Source organism: Ischnura elegans, chromosome 5, assembly GCF_921293095.1.
Source record: "Ischnura elegans chromosome 5, ioIscEleg1.1, whole genome shotgun sequence".
Taxonomy (NCBI): domain Eukaryota; kingdom Metazoa; phylum Arthropoda; class Insecta; order Odonata; family Coenagrionidae; genus Ischnura; species Ischnura elegans.
This window is the reverse complement of record NC_060250.1, coordinates 124,262,727-124,280,254: the sequence shown is the minus strand read 5'-3', so window position 1 is coordinate 124,280,254 and position 17,528 is coordinate 124,262,727. Positions and strand designations below refer to the sequence as shown.

At 39.4% G+C, this 17,528-nt stretch overlaps 1 protein-coding gene across 9 annotated transcripts in view; it reads right to left on the bottom strand.

Annotated features, from left to right (window-relative positions):
• Positions 1-17,528, bottom strand: part of LOC124159528 (rho GTPase-activating protein 23-like) — a 653,624-nt gene extending 636,096 nt beyond the window's left edge. For 7 of the 9 annotated variants that reach the window (XM_046535399.1, XM_046535403.1, XM_046535401.1 and 4 more), the window contains exon 1: positions 17,340-17,527. The gene's annotated coding sequence lies outside the window, so the exon portion shown is untranslated. Of the gene's footprint in view, positions 1-17,339 lie in introns of all 9 variants that reach the window. The other 2 variants (XM_046535407.1, XM_046535408.1) reach the window with 1 other exon arrangement.

Below are 17,528 nucleotides of genomic sequence, written 5' to 3'. Positions count from 1 at the left end.
ATTCATAATGAAAGAGCCCCACCACATCGGGCTTAACGCATAATATCTCAAGATTGCCCTTTTCGTTAAATTAATTTTATGATTCCACAAAACCACAGCGTTATCCTCTGAATAAACACGTACAGTGAAAGCAACAAACAGTGCATCGCTGAAACGACCCACCGCGAAGCTGGCTGCAAAGTGAGATAACGATTCAATGAAAAGTGACCGCTACTAGATAATATTGCTAAATCGAAGAGACCAGGTTTATTTTTGTGTTCAGACAAATCTAAAAAACATACTAAAAACCATTCATCAAATGAAATGGTATATTGATCCGCAAATAGAATAAAGACTGAACGGAAAGTTTATTTTCAAGCTACTTCCAATAATCTCCCCGATGCAGTGATAAACGGTCTGACCATTATACTATAACCCATTTCAGCGGTGGAGCACAGTAGCTATTAAGTACTAGTCCGCTGCATATCCCCGTTTTCTATTTAATTCTTCAAAGAAATACATAGGTTACTGGAAAATTTTCAATCATATGCGTTAATCGCCAAAATTTAATCATTCACCCCCTCCCAATCAGTGCGTGTAGTATTAAGGCCACTCTTACCACAACACCCAGATTCACACGACAAACAATACGAGTGGTCACAATCCATTTTTTAATCTTGATAAAAGTAAGGGCTATGCATGACAGCACACATTCTCATGAGCGATCTTTTAGGAGTACTCGACAAAATCCTTGACCGTTTGGCAAGAAAGAAGGCAGCACCTTCCATCGCAGGCAGAGATCATTGGAGTCATATTTATCATAACAAAATAAGGGGAAATTGATAATTTAAAAAGTAAAAAAACGGCAATTTTCATCTTGCTCTGTATACATTGGTGAATAACTATGACGTAGTCCACATTTCTCCAACGAGTGCTTCGTAGTAATTAATAATTACTGCAATGATTGCAACCATCACTTCGCAGGATTAAAACAATTAAACAAATTAAAGCATCAAAAGGGACGAGAAAAAATTGTAAAAGCCTTACGAACAAAAAACAATTAATATGGAAAACAAAGAGTGGTAAGAATAGCAAAGCGAGATTGTTTCCGTTCATAATTTATTACTCGCATACGCATAAGTCCTGAATGGCTAGACCCATTGGAGGAATTTAGACGGATTAACTTCTAGAATGGCCATGGGTTTCTAGAAGAACTATGAGTAAATGGTAATAGTCCGTGCCATTTTATACACTTTGTGAATTAACCACAATTCAACTATTATCACTTATTCCTGAAAATAAATTTATTTATTGCAAAGTAAATAAACTGCGACTTTAATGGATTTTTTTCTCCATTTTAAGTGTGAAACGGAATAATTCATTCACGCTCTAACCCTTCGACCTCTACGCGTAATTGCAACTTCTAAATGATACCTTGGGAGCAGTTTATTGGGTGTTGGGCAGGGGGTGATCAATAACCTGTATGCAGCATACAATACGTTCCCCATTTGCAGGTTACATAGGCTGTTACAGTGTTACATGCTACACAGGTTACACAGTCACAAAATAATATACAATACAAAAAAATAACACGAACACAGATGTGCCGGTGAAATGAGCTCCCACCCATCGTGCATTGCCCCATGCTACCCGATATTGCAACACAAACGCACTTTCACAGAACACTAAAATTTTCAGCGGTTTGTAACTAATATAATTATATCCATGTAAGGTTGCAATTCGGTACAGGGTTAAACGCGAAGAGATCTAATTGAAAATTCAAAACGGCAAATTCAAATTCTTTTGCAGCACCACCTTCCCATTAGTCTAATAAGATGCAAACTTAATTTTTACGAAAGGTCTACAGTCTTACAGAAGAAAGGTCTACAGACAGGAGTTAAAATCATCAACAGCAACCCTAAAACCGCGGTCTTTATCTCCTCCGTCGATCATGATGAAAACCTCTCAAATCAGTAATTCTGTCGATAAACCAATGAGTACAGAACACATCATTTAAGTTGAATATCGAGAAGCACCCATTTTTCAAGAAAGAAATAATAATTAATATCTAAATATATCAAGATAGCACGAGTATCAAACATTGATTTGATTTTAAAGTATTCTTTTATAAGAAAAGGGGGTGCATCGAGGTGATGACCCACTATCCTTTCCAATAGCCGCGTCTTATTAAACGACCCAACCACCTACATTAAAATGAGCTACATGGATTATGACAAGGGACCTCAAGTTCACTTAATTAAGTCAACCATGCCATATGCATCAGAAAAAATATCAATAACCAGACAAAAGAATAAAATACATCAAATTCAATAAAAAAAATGCAACCATGAATAATTAATGTACAAACAGCCACTTAGCAGAAATTAAGAGTCCAAAATGAAAATTCTTTTTGACACGCATTCGAGATCGAAGAAATTTATTATCGCGGACGAAAAGCACGCGTCGGCGACATCATCAAGGTTTTGCGATAAAAAGGAGGACATAAAATAAATGCTTATTCGAGAGTCGGACGAACATGCTTCGGCTCGTAAATACTGCTCGCGTCTGCTATATCGGAATTCCTATCCGTGCCGCGTAAGGCCGAAGAAAAGGCGATTTAGAACATGACGTGTTTTTTCTTCCAAGAAACGGCTGCGAACGCAAGGCCGACCCGTGTTTACAAACAGAAGAATGAGAGTAGAAAAGAATAATACGTATGATAAGTCTAGCGCTCGGGCACGAACCGCTGACTAATCCAGCGTAACAAGGCGGTGTCAAAGCAGCTTTACCTACTTTTCAGACGAACATGACACGTATTCCAAAGGTGTTGCAACCTATACAGAGGCCATAACTTCTGTGACAAAATAAGATCACAGCAACTGAGTGAGGCCTGGCCTTCCGACGCCCAACGGTTACTTGTTCATCACTTGCCATAATCTCAAGCGAAAAATCAAGTTTGAAGATTGTAGTGTGTTGGAGTGGAGTTTATGCACAGTCGAATAAGAAGGTGCCATTTCTACAAAAATAACTTTTTTGTGGAATCTTCCACCACATTAAGAAAATCCGAAGAGTTTTTCTGGCGGGAGTAGGAATGAATAACGACCCATACATGCGCAAAAACCACATAAAAATTTCATCGCAGCAATTATAAAATTCTGTGAAAGAAAACATAAAACTTTTAAGGAAGGCCTTTATCGTACAGCCTTTGTACCCCTCAAGACAATACCCATCGCATGAAGCAAAAAGTTCCTCATCAGGTATCAAAACAGAGTAACCCAACAGCACCATCTATAATGGGTGCATTTCTAGGATACCTTGAACAGAAATACACCTAAACAGGCCTTCATTAATACTTTAAGAAACAGAGACAAGCGACGGGTAACGAAACGTCTTCCATTGGCGTCATCATCATGTACATGAACATACCAATGGATATAAGAAAATTATTCTTTGGTATAGAGTTCCAGGAAGTATTTAATGGCAAAAAAAGCTTCACTTTCACTAACAAAAATGTTTAGCTAACGAAACTTGGCCTTAATTCAAAGGCGTACATACGGTGGCTTAGATAACTCAGTCAATGACATCAATCCATGTATACAAAAAATTTCAACAGCGATGGTCTCAAGATATTACTAAATTGACGCCATCAACAAGCTGAAAAATATTATTATTAAGGAATAGTAAAATATACATTCATCGTCTTTATTGTGATACTCATTCTAATAATAAATTAGATAATATTTTGTGCAAAATGAGATACACATCACAGACATAGATATTCAGTCCAGACGCAGCCGCCAAAAGAGACCCTCCGATGCGTTACGCCCCACCATGATGTACGACACATTTTTACCTATGAGCAGAGTAAGAATGTAATAGTTAAAGCACGGACGGAAGTGCACTTACTATAACAACAAGATTTCCAAGCACATACTCGATCTTCCATAGTTTTACAGCAAATGTCAATTTCCTTTTTCGCCTCCTCCGGTAGGCTATGCTAGTTTCAAGTAGGTACTCAAGTACCTCTTCCCAACTGTTCCTCTAGCCAACCGCGAGCATATTCCTTACAGAAATATAAATGGATGATGCACGAACTCTGGTGAATACGTACAACCGTTTGAAAACCTGTAATCATTTGGATAGTTTTTAGTACTTTTTAATAACCCACAATGACGCCACCAACGCTAAAATTTTCGGTGATTTTCCGGCGGGATTTCGGAGCGTGGCATGAAAGGACGACGAGGCGCCGCCCACCTCTAAATGGGATTCGCGATTATGTGATCTATCAAATTCATAATTTTAAATGCTATTCCTTGTGATTCCAAATACAGTTTTGCAAACATTGAGAATAAATGGATCGCTCTGCACTCATCGCCGCACTGCGGACATTTTTGTAAACCGATTCGAACCATTCGTACTCCAAAATAATAAGAAACATAACACATTAATCCGGTGGTGGCCTCTTCATCCCGCTGCTGCTCTCTCATTGGTCGGTGGTTGTCCATCTCTCATAAGGTGGAAAATTTTCCGAGTTACCTCACCTTCGACCTGAAGGCGCTGACTGCAATGTCAGCGAAACTGCTGTCGCCAAAACACAACGGACGCGGTGAAAACCCGAAGAGAATGCGGAGATTGCACATTATTATATTTTATTCTGTACATTTGCATAAATTTACAATCATGGAAGTAAGGTAGCCTGTGAGGCAATAAGCCTCTAGTCAGGCTAACTTCAAAAAACTCTTAAATAGGTGGCTTAACTTAAATGGAGCTTTCACGGGGCGGATGACGGCCTCCGCTGCGAAGTCCCCTTAGCTAACCGGGAAAACCAAGAAAACTCCATTCGGGCAACAATGCAGCGAGAGCCCCAAGGAGAAAAGTTAAGGCAGGGCTTTTGAAAGAGGGCTGGGGAGGATTGCTGGTTGCCTTAATTAAGTCGAGCGCAAGCATGAAGGAGAGAGGCAGCCCATCCAGTGCATGCACACAGAGCAAAACGGCAGCAGCGCACTCTCTGGGCCCACCCACCCTTTCGCCATACCCTTGCGACGCCCAACAGCAGCAGCAACCCCAGGTATTCCAGCGATGAAGTGGGGAAGCCACGGGAAGCAGAGGATGATGGGACGATAATAACAGAGGCCGAGAGCTACTTTCATTCCCTCATCCCCGGACACGAAATGAAATAGCAGCAGAGAGGGAGACACCTCAATCGCACTCACTCTTCTCTTACTCACGTAATGGGCATCTCCCAAGGGAACGCTGCACATTATTTCTCATTATTTTTTTTGCGATCGCAAGAGCAGAAATTAAAAAATTGGCTCGCTCGCCTTTCTCCAGCCGAGGCGAAGTAAAATGATCACAGCACACATTCCTCTTTCAGATACATGATTGGTATCGGGTTAGCGACCGCAATATACTATTTACCAGATACCTACGACTTTACACTAACAGCCAGGAACAACCTGCATGGCTCCAGGGGAAGAGATTGATACTGCAAATAATGATAACCGTCAAAAGGAAAAGCTTTCAGTTAATTTATGGTGATTTAAATGTATTGAACGTCAGAAATAAGCAGCATAAACAACAAGCTATTCCACCCACTCGAAAACTTAATAAAACAGAAACAAATGCACTCTTAGGCTAGCCCTCATCGGTTTTATACCTGTTCCCCTCCCCACTCATGATTGTGTAAGGCAATCAAAAAACCGGTTCCAAGGAAACAACTCCTACTAACTTTAATTGGACTTTAGATTTCCCATCTTCGGACTTAACCATCGTTAAGTTTATAAAATGTACAGCGATATGATAGGTACTTAAACACCGAACGTAAATCCTCAGCAATGACTCCAACTAATCCCCAGCATCGAACGTTTACATTTACAGATTTACAATAGGCAAAAATCATGATCATACTAAGAAGAGAAAAAATTACAATTTGTCTCTAAGCAATTACGAGGATATACAGGATAGACCTGGATTATATTCTTCAGTTGAAAAGTAAACGAGTTGGAAAATAAACCATTACGTTCAACGAACAAGGTTTCTTAACACCATGGCAAAAAAGAAGACGTCAATTCACTACGCAGCAAATCCTCGTAATTGATTTCTCCCAAAAATCGTCGGCTAGGTTAAGCATATATGTATTTCTTTCTCGTATTCCTTGCTCTCGTTTTCGTTTGTCCCACTCACACACAATAGATGGAACAATCATTGCAATCAGCGTTCTGAACAACTGAATTGGTAAATCAACACCGCAAGCTCCCGCAAGTGGAGGAAGAACGACAGAATAAAAGCTGATTCACGCAGCAAAGCTCATTGTCCTAAGAAAAGAACTGCAGTCACCGCTACCAAGGGCAAGCGCGGAGACGAAACGAACGACGGGCTGCCTGCTGAAGGGAACTGAATTGGCGGATGCTCAAGATTTTCATTCTCCAAAGAGAGCACACCTCCTTTCAAGCCCTTCTTTCTCAGCCGCGTAGCAAATCTTTCTCCGGCACTTGCGTGACAATGGCCGTGGGTTGCTCAACGTCAATCCACTGCCCCCAACCCCGAGTGCCCCACAAGTGCCCGTCACGAACGCACTTACATACTTGCAACCTTTTGAACAGGCAGAAGGACCGCAGCGAGGGAGAAAATGAAAGGGAAATGGGGAGGACCCAAGCGCTGCGATCCTGATGAACACTCAAATGGAGAGCGTTGTTCTGGGAGCGGCTTTGAGCAAAGACCGTTGAGCACAGAAAAGGTAAGACAGGGAATACAAAGGGTGAGGGCCTTATTAGTGATTCAGGGGCGGCTGAGATGAAGGAAGAATCAACAGAGTTGGTCCACGCGCTGCGATGGTCGAGAATATCATGAGTTCAAAAACAAATACGGAGCGTGCTCAGGTATTGCAAACCATCCACTCTACGATTGTAACCATTACAAATACTGCCTTGAATTTCATCCTTTTTCAGTAAGCTCCCCAAACCTCTAAGGATAAAATCATTCTTAAAAAGACAACTTTACCCATTCATTTAAGTATTTGTGCAACGGAACATTTAAAGATGGAAGTAAAATATATCCGAAGCAGCGTTTTACGATTGTCCAAACAGGCATAAACTTCGTGGGCTAGGCAGAGAGTAAAATTAACCGATGATAGTCGTAGTAGTAGTCAGTAATAGAAGTAGTCATGCGTAATATCATTGGATTTGAAATTATTGGAACAGCCAGATTCGAAGACATTTTCCTTCAAAATTTAGATTTCCTGTCTTTGGGCATAATTCACTCAACTTATTAATTTCAACGGTAGTCTGCCATAATAAAACTTCCCGTTGTAGCACCTGCGAAGGCGTAAATACCAAACACATAACGATTAGAATCGTCGAGTCGAAGCGAAAAATATTCAAGACATAGACACTCAACAAACAAATACACTATCGCGACGGTTTTTTCGCCATTTCCCGTAATAAAGGAGGCCCTTAAAAATACAAAAAGAACTAGCCATTTGTTTGAAAGAATTCAACATCATTAATCAGCCGTTGAAATCTCCGGAACTATCACCGCTCGAATGTAAATTTTCGGAATGTGCTGGACCGTGTGAATCGCAATTTTGAGGTACGTCTTCACTGCATCTTCCCTCGCGTTGACTTGGAACATGCGGAAGTGTCGGAACGATCCCGATAATGCAATAGAATGCTACTATTCATTATTTAAGGCAGAATATTAAAAATGATAAAAATTGGAAATCGCTGATGTATTATATTTATATTTTCAAATAGAGTCCAATAATGAAATATTCCACAGAAAATTCTTTATCTATAACAGCGGAGTACGAGATAATGCGATTGCATACCATCTTATTCATTTTGACTTAATTAGCGTTTAATTTAATACAGAAAGTAAAACTCTTGTGATGCATCTCTCTACAATGCAAATACTCAATGCCTTCGATCATACAAACAACATTTACTCAAAAATACGATGACCTGAAGGTTACTGATCCTCGGCAGTGCTATGTATTTTTTCAAAAGATAATGCGAGGAATTGTGGTTAAAGTTAAAGAAAAAGAAAAAATTGAAAAGCCAAGGTTTCCATAAAAAATATCTTTAAAATTCCTCGAAAAATTAGCGTAATGCGCTTATTTACACCACGAAAAGAAGTAAACTGACAAAAACACTCACATGCGCACAGTGACGTAAAAATACACGAAAACTTACACAGAGGCAACTAACACCACTCTAAGAATTAAGATAAGATAGTTCCATAATAAGCTTCATACTCAAACTGTAAATATTCTGTTGATTGCACTCTAAGATACAGTACTATTTTGCCCCGCGAACACGGAGACAAACGGACACAGACATTTCCACGCCGCTTCTAGACAATCCGTGATAATTCCCAACCAAGACTATCGAGCCCCCAGCCTAAAAAGTGTACCTAAATATACGAAGTGCACACAGGTTTCTAGAGCGGACGAAGAGGCGACAGAGCAGCAGTGTGAGGGATATTCGTTGCACGTCAAGAGAGAGACTACGAATCGTTAAGAATGGAGAAACGGGCGTGTTGAATGCACGACCTAGCGCACTGTTCATCGCGAGTAGCAACCGAAGGGGGAAACAAAACACGGACGAATGCGCTTGGGTTCCATGACACACAGACCCAAGCCCACGGAGGTGTTGAGACACAGCTTTCCACCTTTCGCAAAAGGAGTTCAGGACTAATTATCACTCGACCGGAAGATTGCGTCATTCAGGTTCGTTCCCACATATAAAAAGAGTATTGTTTCCGTAAGAGTGGGGCGATTATTTTCCAAATGCCTTACACAATACAGAGAAGCTTATATTCACCATAAGTTTGGAGTTAAAACTTCAATCTCAATTCCCAACAAAAAGCCATTTAGCATACGAACCACTGAGATGGAGACATTTAAAAAAATCTCCTCTCAATTTTTGATATAAAATAGGTAAATATTACATTTTATAATCCAGCACTGATGAGAAAGAGGAATTCTTTTCACATTTATAGTGACTCAGAACATTCTCGACAAGGAGTCGGAAATCCATTCACGGAAGCGGGCCATATATATTACAATGGCAGGGAGGGAAAATATACCAGAGTTGTCGCGATACATAATTATAAATAATAATAAAATTCATTCATTCAATTCATTCGACGCGGTGTTAGCAATACTCTCATTATGCACGCAGTCAGAGTTAAAAAATTAGGTTAATCAATAATTATTTATAACTTAATAATGAGTTATAATTTACTTGATGCAGTACATTGGTTCAGAGACACGCTGATCCCTGTAAAGGAGTCTGGTAAAAGATGTTCCTTGGCACGATCGCGCCCGGTCTAAGCGTTGAGGACGCGTTGCGCACGCATTTCGGTTGCGCAAGCGGCGGACGTCTGTAGACAGAAATGTCACGAGGGGAGGGGAGGCAAAGCGATCAGAGTGAGTCACACACGTGCATTCCCTCGGCAGGCCTTCCCCCACCCCTTCCCCCTCGCACTACCACGCGACCGCGCGGAATGCACCCACCCAATCACGCCTGCAGTTTTATTGAGAATGTCCCAGGGGGAGAGAACATTTCAGTGATGTAAATTCATAGAGTTAATGAAGCACTCTGAACACGCTCACACTATTGAACTATATACTCTAAGGGTAAATCATTAAAAGATATTTATTCACCTCTTTTTCGCCAAGACCCAACGGGAAAGTTGGCAAAAACATACCACGGAGGAGATGATGAAAAGAGAATAAAAAATGTATCCTCCCCAAACAGGCTTACGTGGCTTTCAATAACCCAATAATGAAAATCAGCTCGCTAACTAAACGCCGACGATAAATTCTATCTCATGAAATATTAAAATCGCCCCTAATTCTTACAGTTTTATCTTTTCATAGTAACTACAGTCTCTTCCGAATCCCTTGCTTTCAATGCTATTGCTTACATCATAACACATATCCAATTATTGCACTCCGCATGTTAAGGGGACAACTACACTAACTCCATTGGGGTGGCAAACTAGCATATTAAATCGCTACTAATTAAATGTGTACGATGGATGGTAAGGAAAGAAAAAATTGAAATTTAAAGCAATAAAACGCATAAGTTGCAGCCCACTTCTCTTGAGCAAGCGACGTCATCAGAGCTGTGGATCATTTTCTCACACAGGGAGATGGATAAATAGAGGGGCGGAACCACAGGACGGACGGATTGCGAGGATAACGCAAAAGTGTGAACAACTGCGAACCACGCGAGGACCAAGAATAGAGTAGAAGATTGTGAATCTATTGAATTTTTAAGTTCTTTTAATACTTACGTCAAAAGATAAAAAATAGCTTTGGGCATAAAGATAAGAATATTTTACTTATTTCCTTTCTTCAACGGTATACTTACGGAATATCTTTTATTCTTTCTCCAGAAATGTTCACTCATTATTTTATATTGATGCATGAAATGTAGCGATAACATTATGTACGTTGACTATTCCGCTAACGGCTCTTCCACTTGAAGCAAAGGAAACAGGAGAAATCTCAATTTCTAGGCCGTTGATCTAAGAAAATGACTGCTCGATAAGTGCTTCTAACACTATGTTCAAACGCTTAAAAATCATCTTCCCAACATCCATATGAAAAGAGGGTATCTCGTTCTAAAACGTCCTCAATAAACCCACAAAAATCTCCCTCCAACGGGAGAATAATGGTCGACCGTAAGTGGCCCCAACATTCTCACTGTTTCCACACTAAATTTACAGAGCGAGGACTGGATTCCCCTCCACAGAACACCAAACACACACTTCATTACACCGCAACCAAGAATAGCACATTCAAAGTTAATCTTGATGCATATACTTTGAATGACCGAAATCACTTTTATGCAGGCTGATAAGTAAGTCTCCATTCTTCTGGTGTGTTTAATTTTCTGAAGTTCATTTCCTGTATTTGCTTTATGATTTTGTAGTGTTTTCTGCTGAGTTGGCGCGTTGGTTACAGAGAGTAAAACAAGAGATTGTAGTAGGAGCCATATAGATAGGTAAGGGATAAAGAGAGATAAAATAGTGTCAAGTGACACTGAAGTCTTTCTTTCATATAATCGCTAAATACATTATCCTCGCATAGTGAAATGCTTCACTAAAGACTCCACTGGAGGAGTCTGAAATTACTTACTCATAGACGGTCATGCAATGTAGAAACAACATTGAAATTCTATCTATACTCAATAAAATGATCTTAAAAAAAGGTAAACGTGTCCTGAAGCGTGAGCAAATTCGTATGAAGGTGAATCCTAACATGAACCCAGACGGCAGGTCGTGGGAGACCATACCTATCCACTGTCACCCAAAAAGCAATAACCCTCCGCCGCCAATACATGTAATGCGCTATATATAATATATATATATAAATACGCCTCAATTATTTTTCACATAAATACCGCCAGTACACAGGCCCTGCAGCCTGTAAACGTATTTTACCAGAAAATTCAAAATTAATCAGTGAAAAATGCCTTGTGTTTTTTATGATTATCATCTATATTATTTCTACTGTATAGATACCTTTTTCTCAACTTATACGCAACCAAACTCTACAAATGAGGTACCAAATGCACAGAATTTATCAGAGAACATGCGACGGCATATCTTACTTCCTAAATATTGCTATTGATTCCTAAAATTGGTTTTTAAATAATTAAAAACGGTAAATATCCCTGACGTTAACGGCGCACAAACTGACACATTTGTTCATTTACAACAATATCTCGCATTCTTTAAATAACTTTTATCAAAATGCGGCTGATTCCACATTCAAGTCTACTGCTGATACGTAAGTATGAGTCATCATGTGCGTTTAACAGAGGATAGTGTAATTACTTCCAATGCTGTGTTTAAAGAGGTCCTCTGACCTCAATTTGTACATGAACATTCCGATTAAATTTGTACATAAGACCCTGCCTTTTTTTCTACATTTTAAAATTAGAAACGCGTCTATCCCTCTGTGGACCTGCATTGAAAAGAGCGGGGGAAGCCCGCTGGGAGCGGGCGCATCACGCTCGTTTAGAATGAATTGTCAGGCCTGAAACCACCGTGTTTTCAAGTTAAATTTGAAAAAATTAAATACCATTTAAAAATCCGAAGCAAAATGTAGAAGAAAAGGCAAAGCTTATTTCAAAGGTTATATTATGTTATAGTACAGTAAAACACTACGCTAAAGTCACGTAGAAAAAAATAAAGCACAACTTTTTCCTAGGGTGTTAAGTTCAGACCAATAAATAATTTAATGACTTTTGATAGCTAGAATTATTGCAAAAAGGTTGTAAAATTGAAGAGTTGTTTTTGAGTCCAAAAGCGCAAATCGTGGCTAAAACAAAGCAATAATATTTAACACCAATATCTACCATAAGTTAAGTAATCGCTAATTTCTTGAGTAATCAGTAACTTTTTGAGACGCGCAGAGCATTCAGTAGTCCGTGAAAAGGCTCTGGAAAATTAAGCGTCTCCGCAAAATGATCCATAAGGCCAAACTCAATCAAGACCACATTGGTGAAACGCAGGAGGTGAGTTCCCAAAACTAGCAGGTACGCGTTACTCGCACTGTATGGTACTGAAAATCAAAGTATTCCATAGCACTTGAACAGGCATGTGATGATGTTTTGGGCTACAACCAAACATTCTTAGCAATAGACAAAAATTTTAAATACGTAGAGGAAAAACATACTTATATAGACAGCTAAGGAAAGATGGTCGGTGGTACAAGTGAATCCGCCATTCATGAAGAAAGAAATAAGCAAATGAAAGAAAAAATCAATGATAAACAAAGCTGTAGACAAAAAACTCGCGGAGGAGAAAGGGGTTGGAGGGTTGTACAGAGTGTGGGGTGCATTTCGGGGGAGGGAGGTGAATCGGTATGGGATGCACTTTAGTCTATATCTTCAAAAATTTAGCGTGGGGGGAGGGGAACCCTTACACTAACCCCGCTCTATGTGGCCATGATGAGAAATAAATGGAAAATGCAATCGACAATTATTGTAACGTCCCATCGAGAACAGTGATTAAGGATATGCATTTTGCAACTGCTACAACTCATGACAACCATTCCTAAAGTGAACCAAACAATTCTTTCCATGAAACCCACCGTTGCTCATTCCCTTTATTTTATCTTCTAATCATGATCATTTCTACCGCATTGCGATGGTATGCACGTATAATTGAAAGCAGCGGCGTAGCTAGGACCTGGCTTTGGGAAGATGAGGGATGGATCAGACTGATAAGCACACCACACCGGGTAATAATACAAAACATTTTGCTTGATGACATGAACTTTCAGGCTCCTACGGGGATCTCCCTCCATTTCCATCAAAGTTACGCCACTGATTCAAATGAAGGTAAAAAAAAATCAAGACCAGATTGAGGTGAATATACTGGTGACCCTGGGAAGAAAGCTTGAGGGGGCAGTGAACACACACAGCCTTTTCGAAACGCCATTCGAAAAGCATTAGCATGGCTTCCTTCGCCACCAGAGTCACAAAAAGGCGACGCAGCTGTAATCCCCAGGAGGAAGCTCTACCCGAAAGAATAAATAAAGCTACGTTTACCGATAAAAAGAAGTAATTTTTTTCCTTTTTCAAATAATATATCCAAGGGAAATAAAATCAGAACGAGTATACTCATGAGAAACATACACAAACTTAAATCAACCCTTAAAAATTAGCCGAATGACGAGGAAGAGGTGGGTGAGTGAAAAAAGAAGGAAGGGACCAGCAAGGCTAAAATGAGCACATGTGGACCAAATTATAAGAGCTCAATTCGGAAGGGGAAGTAAAGACGCCAATTAAATTTATTAGAACCTATATGCAAATTCAAAACTGCTAAAAATCAGGTCGAATCACATGCTGCGAGCACTAAATAAATCCGTAGTAAAAGCTGGCATCCACATTATCTGAAATACATCGGGATGAACCGAAAATCTGTAGGCGGTCAGTAAAATTGCATTAAATACACAACGCTAACACTGGAAGTTATATTTCAAAAATAGTGAAGGTGATAGGAGAAAGTGACAAACAGCTAATGCCATCCGAAGAGGATGGAAGGGATGTAGAAAGAGGATGGAGATGATGTAAAGAGAGAATCGAAACTCGGATTTGACATTATTTTCGTCTTCGAGAAGGACGCCACTTGGGGAGCTGAGCTTACACGTCCGTCTCGAAGGACGTTCCACAGCGCCTAGAGAAGAGTTCCGCAGAAAGATCTTGGCCCATGCACACATTTGAACACAGACCCTCTGGATGAAAAGTTTATACAATACCGAATAACAAGCATATCTCTTTTAATGATAGTTATGCAATAGATACAACGTGTAGCCATGAAACTGAAGACACTTAAGCCAACGAATAGAATACGAAACGTTATCAACGATAAGAATCTAAAAATCGAAGAAGACAAAATTATTTTTACTATTCCTTAGTAAACGATTTACATTCATGACAGCAAAAAGATGACACACAAATAATCGGCTCAGCAAAAAGGCGCTAAAGAACTCAGTGGCAATCTTGGATAATGTAATAATGGATCTGAATTACTCCCTCCCATGAACAAAGCGGCGATAATTACAGTTACGGTCGATAGTCACATACTTTTCATTAATACTACAACACACTGAGCATAGCATGAGTACAATCGTGACAACTGTAACATTTCAATACTACTCTCAATGACAGACACCGGTGGTGTAAGAACGGTAAGGAGGTCGATGAAATGGAAACCCCACTCCCTTTTCCCAGAACTCTTGTCTCGCCAATCTATTACGAATTTTCCACATCATTTTAGTGGAAAAAACGTAATAAAAATAGTAACTTTCTGTAATAAATACGAAATGTAGGCATGTTTTTTTCTAAAAATAGATTAACATTATAAACCAAAATTCCATGGATTATTATTACCCGGTGTGTTGTACTACTCAATCTGATTCATCATTCCCCTCCCGAAGTAAATTTTAGTTAAGCCAGGTATCACGTATGTACTTTGCTAACTCAATGTAATCCGACTTCGAACCCTCCTACGAGTACCTACTAGTTCGTAGTCATTTCGTCAGAGAATTTACAGCTAACAGTAAAATCATTCTTTTAATGTGAAACCACTCTAACTATGCCTGATAAAAAATTTATCGAATAGAGATCTTCACTATAACGATCTAAAAATATTCCAGGCGTACTTATATAATTTCAATATAAGTATTGCATTAATATTATGGTTGGATTCTTTATTCTAAAAGATATCTAATGCTCGGTAAGCCTCGGAAAACAACATCCCCTTCAACAAAGGATATATTGTTGTAACACATATCGCTTCAGCTAGACATGCCACTATTGATAAATAGCCAACCAACACCATTCCGAAAAAATTATTACCATTTGCTGGTCACCGCTCTTCGCGGCAGCTACCCCAACAATATAAATTCCAAAACTAAAACTATGCCAACGTTAGCAAAGGAGTATTTCCTTCCATATGGTAGATATAACATAAAAAAAATTTCCAACATATTAAATTGATTCTTCAAAATAAATACGTCCCTGTAATAAAAATGCAACGTATCGTCAATGGAAGAATATGGATGAAAAAGTAAAAATAAGCAGACATTAATAAAACTTGAAACAGGGTAAAAGATACACTAACAGTAAGTACCAAAATTTATAGAGCGAAGGGTCCACGGACCGCTAGGATTCTCAGGTTAAAAAATCGCATCAAAAAACCATAATTTCTCTGAACATTGAAGTACAATAAAAACCTTAAATAAAATACGAATCCCCTAATAGGATATCAAAATAAAAGAATGAATATATCAAATTTACAATGCGGGTCTACAACGAACGACTCCATAAGGGATGCTGGCATTTCAGCAGCGAAACTGAAGGACGAAGAGAAGGATCTCAATAAATTTAAATACCGAATATAAGCAGATGGAATACGAGTGGAAGAGTTAGAGGATGCAAACAAAGATATTTGAAAGAGTCCTAGTGGGTAGAGAGAGCGGCAACTCGCCGAAGGATTCCGGGTTCAAATCCCGAGTATATCCTCGCGTTAAACCCACGCAATACTAGTTCCATACCCTGAATGTGAAAAATTCACACACCTCTAACCTTAATCCTAGGTTACCTCCACCCTTAACTTTCCAAAACAACCTTCAAGTTCAATAACTGTGAGAGAATGAATACTCTCCACTGCAAACTCTCCAAATTACTCTCCCATACATAAGTATATTACGTCGTTTTCTAAGTGAAGCCTTCGAACAGGTTACTAAATCATCATTTGCAAGAAATTACACTCCGGCACAATTCGAGACAACATATGAACACCAATACATAAGAAGGGATAAGGCACACCTGACATAAACATGACACGGCTTCCTGCTACTGACCCCGCCAAACAATCTCAAGAGGGAACTATCAAGTCGTCGCGTCCATTCCTCAACTGCCCCAGCGCATTCCAACGCAAGACCCCCACCTGCCCAAAACATCACATAACACGACCACTTGTGCTCCGAAGATGCCTTGCACGGCCGACCGTGGACCGTACACTGCATTTGAAAGTTGAAACAATTCCTTGACACTTTCGTAAAACGAAAGAAAACATGGAAACAAGACAAAGGCTCCAACAATGGAATACATTAGCAGATAAAATCCGAATAAAGTTTTTACTTAGGCGCAATGATCTTCCTTCAACCACCTATCAAACAAAGAAGAAATCGATAGACTTAAAACCAAGGCAACAGCCATCAATCACGAAAATTTGCGATGCGCGAACAGCGGATTCCCGCGTAAGATATCAATTTCTTTGTTGCGTTCACTCGCAATTCAAAACAGAAAATATAACATTTTTTTAACCTTTACCCTCCACCTACTAGCGGATAACTTCATCAATACATCGATAGCTTTTCTTGGCAGACAGTGCAGTAGGAGTTACAGAAGAGAAAATCTTTCTTCATAAGTTTTATGTAAATTGAAATATAAAAACACGATATTTCTCGGCACTAATACGAACTCTAATGAATAAGGGGTCAAAAAACTATGCCCCAGAAGTTATCTTGATAAATGTAATAAAGTCTTAATCTATAACTCCGCAAAAACAAAAATTAATTATCCACGAATAGTTCATAAAAGGAAAAAAAATCAAGTCCATCGATTTCTCATGTAACGGTAAGTTTGGAAAAGTTTTAAAAAGTTGTTTCCGCGCAAATTCCATTAGCTGAAAAATCCATCAGCATCACATAAAGATTTCCAGCCTGTACTGCATCTCACATCACAAAGATACAACTCCGTGGGCCGTATTTACAATGCATGACAAAAAAGAACATCGTCGGCAAAGCACAGCATCCACCTGCGGTGACTCACCTGTAGCCAGCAATTCTATGCAACCTGTCAGCTGGTACTATCCACTTTCCGGTCAGTAATCCAACTTATCACTTCATTATGATTATTCACTCTTCCGATACACTTTGTCATATCACAACCACATGATGCACCTGCAGTTTCCTGCGAACCTACCCACTCTAAACTAAAACTCGTAATGCTCAGCGGAAC